The 4,896-nt window shown below is 31.9% G+C and overlaps 1 long non-coding RNA gene across 1 annotated transcript; it reads left to right on the forward strand.

Moving 5' to 3' along the window:
- The first annotated feature begins 3,460 nt into the window (after window positions 1-3,460).
- LOC136222380 (uncharacterized) lies at window positions 3,461-4,579 on the forward strand. The gene is made up of 3 exons (XR_010685611.1): window positions 3,461-3,560; window positions 4,240-4,298; window positions 4,461-4,579. It is a non-coding gene; the product is annotated as an uncharacterized lncRNA (long non-coding RNA).
- Window positions 4,580-4,896: the final 317 nt, after the last annotated feature.

A 4,896-nucleotide genomic window follows, 5' to 3' on the forward strand; every position in this document is an offset into this window, starting at 1 on the left:
CCAGAATGAGAAGGGGTGATTTGACTTATTGAATTTTGTGCATGAAAAATGATAGTGAAGAAACATGAAGAAAATCCATGTCAAGATGTTAGTCCGTCAGATCATTTTATGGGCACTCATACCAAATCAGAAGAAAAAAAAGATATTCAATCACTGATTGCAGAATGTCGCCGGCGAAATAGATCCTATTGTACATATTCTAGCACTGAGATGGTCAGAGGCTGCAAGTAAGCTAAGAATTACTAATTTTTTTTATTTATATTAACATTTACTTCCTATTTGTTAAATTTGCATTATTTAAATAAAAAAAGGAATAAGGTACCAAAATATGCCTAAGGTTTTTGGGAAAGTACCAATTTAGGCTCAAAGTTCAAAATAACACTAATATAGGCTTAACGTTTATAACATAATATCAATTTAGGCTTAAAGTTTACAATATAGCATCAATTTAGGCTTCACGTACAAAATAGCACCAATATAGGCTTAACGTTTATAAAATAATACGAATTTAAGCTTAACATTTATAAAATATATCCAATTTAAGCTAAACGTCACAATTAAATTAACCATATTATATTCTTTTTCTATTAACTTTATATATTATCTTTTTATTTTAGTTCTATTTTCTTATTTATTACAATCCAATTAATTAGTATTCTTACCCATTAAAACCTTATATTTGTTTTTTCATCAACCATTCGATCACTCTTAAATTCCATGGCTCATGTTATATATGCAAACTAAAAGTGATTGAATATCCACAATATTTCGAACACTTAGTGTCATTGGTGCTATTTTGAACGTTAAGCCTATATTGGTGCTATTTTGAACGTTGAGCCTAAATTGGTACTTCCCCAAAAACCTTAGACCTATTTTGGTACCTTATCCCAATAAAAAATTATCCAATTTTTGTTTGGGAACAATTGTTTTTATTGATTGGGTTCATTGTGATGTTAAATATTATTATCAAATGCCTTTAACCAATGCTATTAGTTTTATCAAAATAATATAGGTCCATTACGGGGTCAGTGGTATGTTATTAGGAATTCTATTGAAATTTTAATAAGGCTTTTAGCAGGCTTATGACTATTCTTTCTTCAATTTTTGTTGTTGCATTAATGTGATTGATTCTGTTATTGATAGTTGTTTTAGTTTGTAACTGCATGATTGATTCTTTTGTTAATGTTTGTTGTAGCAGTTTTTCTTTTCTTGGTCTCTATTTTTGGCCACTAGAGGGCTATCCTATTCATTTGTAGAGAAATCTAGGATATAAAATGTAACATCCGTAATTTTATAGTGTGTATTTTGTAAAATACAATTATAGTTAAGTTATCATTATAGTATTAAAAATAAATTATTAAAATTATAACTGTTGGACTCAATCAAATATTTCTACAAATTATATCAGTTATTAATATTTATTATTATTATTATTATTATTATTATTATTATTATTAGGATTATAAATATATGTGATGATCATTATTATTTTATTAATGTTAACATTTAAGTGAACTTCTTCATTGTTATTATTAATACTAATACGTAGTTAGTTATAAAAGATTATTATTATTATTAAGATGTTTGTTATCTGATAACATTATTTATTTATTTTGTTGTATTATTATTATTATTATTATTTATTATTGTGATTAGTTACAGAGAAAAGGGAAAACGATTTTGAAAACAAAACCTGCATTCTCCTATTTCATTATTTCTTCCATTCTATTTTCTCCGTAACTCTTTATTCCGGTCATCTCTTGATACGAAAATCGCACCATTAAATTCCTTATTTCATGAGGAACGTTTTGAGACCACTATTAATATTTTTCTGAAATTATACCATTATAGAATTGGAATGTATATGAGTTCAGAAGTTTATAAATTACGAAATTGTATTGGAGTATGTTTGAGTTAGAACAAAACATAAATAGCTAGCTTCGGTGAGTATATTCAATGGTCTGGAGGTTTGTTGATACTGTGGACATAGCAAGTGTTCCGCGAGGATTCCCATTGTTCTATCCCGTTAAAGAAGATCTCTCACATGGAAACATGTTATCGGATACTCCTGCTACTCCGACCTACAATAAGGCCCCGTCCCCTTCGGATTTGGAGAATGGGCCTTATGGCACGACAACATCAAGGTGTGAGCCAAATTGAGCAAAGGGTCGCTTCCTCAGATTCTGGATCCCTCTCTCAGGTTGGTCGATCCTCTCAAGTTTCTTATCCTGTTGAAGTCTTTTTGTCTGAAATCACTAAGTCTGAAATCCCTCTCTCAGGTTGGTCGATCCTCTCAAGCCTGCCTGACTTGACACGGACTGGTTGAACAGAGACTAATAATATGGTTTTTAAGATGCCCTGTTTTTGTTACCATTTGTTTAGACTTTATGCTGCAATTGGCCATAGGTTTACATCTCTCGATATGTGTTGCACCTTTTATGCTCAATCTATTTGATGTGCTTATTCTCTTGTTGAGCGTAATAGTTAGTTATCTACAACTTTCTTGAATGTTATATTCAGCCTGGTCTGCTTTTTTTAGAGGTAGAAACGTTGTTTTCTTCTGAAATGCACAGTTGGTCCAATTGTTAGGCATTTGTGTATTGATATCTGGTTAGACATAGGTGAGCTTGAGCAAAATATAATATTAAAAATTTCTATCAGTAGACAATGGCCACCTCAATGTAGAAATAAAAGAGAAAAAGGTAAGAGAAGGACAAAACAAAAGGATGTATGATCAAGTATATAGTTTGAACAAATATATGTATCTCTGAGCTACCATATTCATATTCATATTATGACAATTCTCAATGGATTAGATTTGCATCTTTTCAATTTTATCTTTTCAATTTTAATTTATATGGCTCTGTCAACTTTTCATTGCCCAGATGGTGGGATAAATATCATAATCCATATATTACTATTTTTTATTATTAGGAAAAGACCCCATGACACTTTCTTAATACAATGGCTTATTAGATTTAAAAATATATATTAATCTATGGTTCATATGTGTTTGGTGTGTCATTAGTGCATGCTTCTGGTTTCTGAATCTCTTTATATGTTAAAATATGAAATTTAACATTCCTGTAATACTTCAACACTTCCTGTTTCTGAATCAAGAATTGGCAGTAACAAAAAAATTAGTCAAAACTAAACTACAGATTTAGAATGCTGAAATTCTTGATGGATTTGCACATTTAGGGGAACGATTTAGAATGCTGAAGGTCTCTTGCTTGTTATAATTAATTCTCATTTTGCAAATTCTTTTATTGGATAAGGCATAGCTTCTTTACAACTGATCCCTTTCTCTCTCTTGTTTGTCAGGCAACGATCTTCTTGTTCTAAATAAGGCGCTTTATGAGGACAAGGAGAAATATTACAATATATGTCGCACCAAGAGGTACTGGCAGAAGTATGACATTGAGACATTTGAATGATCAGATATTAAGACGGCCAAGGTTTGGGGCAGGAAGCCAAGCCTCAGGACTGGTCACAGAGCCTTACAAATTGACATGCGGTTTTGAACTGACAACAATCCTCATATTGTTTAGCCTCCCAAGGTATATCTTTTGTTTAGATATTTTTGCTATTCAACTTCTACCGAAGGTATAGTAAACAATATAAATTTATTGTTCTATGAAATATGAGTTGCAAGTAAATAAAGGCACTGGTTATAACAAGAACTATGACAGGAAACGAGCATGTGGAGTAGCAATGAAACAAGAATATACTGTCTTGGTAAAAAAAGGAAAGAAGTCCATCTAATAAACCCATGTAAACGTCAAAATCAATGTAAATACTATATGACAGTAGATTTGAGTCAGAAAATGCAGAGCTATTATTAAGGAAACATATAGATCTTTGGGAGTTCCGAACTTTCTACTATGAGATTTACTTAATAACTTAAGGGACATGTTATTGCAGTGTCCCTTGAATTATTAATTAGGTGCAACAGAGTATAAAAATATCACACAGATACCTTTTCCTTTGATTTATTTTAATTGCATTGCATCTATTGCAGCTAACAAGTGATTCTGTAAGGTATTTGCATATAGCTGCTAGTATGAAAAGGCTTTAGCTCTATTCAACTAAATATGAGTTGCACTGTGTCAAGAAAAAATGGGGTCTATATTGGACATGTGCAAATTTTAATATTACTCCTCATATCTTGCACGAGCCCTATTAATTTTGGATATGTAACTATTAGTTGGGTGTTTCTTGATATCTCTTCTCATGCAGGTTGCTTACTGGATCAATTCTGGCTCATGAGATGATGCATGCATGGATGCGACTTAGAGGTACCTATATTTTGATTTATTTTAGTTCATGTTCTTTTTAGCATTCACATAAATTGTGGTAATATATGATAGCAATTTCTTCTGACAAAAGGATACCCCAATTGTTGACTGTATAGTATTTTGGTGATCCTGAGCTTCATTTTGTTCTTTGAATTGTTTAAGGTTTCCAACATCTGAGTCAGTCAAGATGATGAAGAGGGTATCTGTCAGGTGCTTGCACACATGTGGTTAGAGACTCAGCTCAATCCCAATCTTGCATTTTCCTCTGCTTCCAGATCTTCAATCCCAATCTTGCATTTTCCTCTACTTCCAGATCTTCAAAAGGGGGGCACAAGATCTCCATTTGAGAGAAAGCTTGGAGACATTTTGAAGCATCAAACTGAATCTGACACTTCTCCAGTATATGGAGATGGATTCAGAATGGGCCAGCGAGTCGTGCAAAAGTATGGCCTTGAAAAGACACTTGAATATATTAGATTGACAGGGAGGTTCCATGTTTTGAAGGCTAGGATCTAAAAACATTTTATTAGATTACTAGAATTACATATGCAACTAATTAGCATAGTTTTGTAACTATGATCTTATATTTTTGGATTTA

Source organism: Euphorbia lathyris, chromosome 3, assembly GCF_963576675.1.
Source record: "Euphorbia lathyris chromosome 3, ddEupLath1.1, whole genome shotgun sequence".
Taxonomy (NCBI): Eukaryota; Viridiplantae; Streptophyta; class Magnoliopsida; order Malpighiales; family Euphorbiaceae; genus Euphorbia; species Euphorbia lathyris.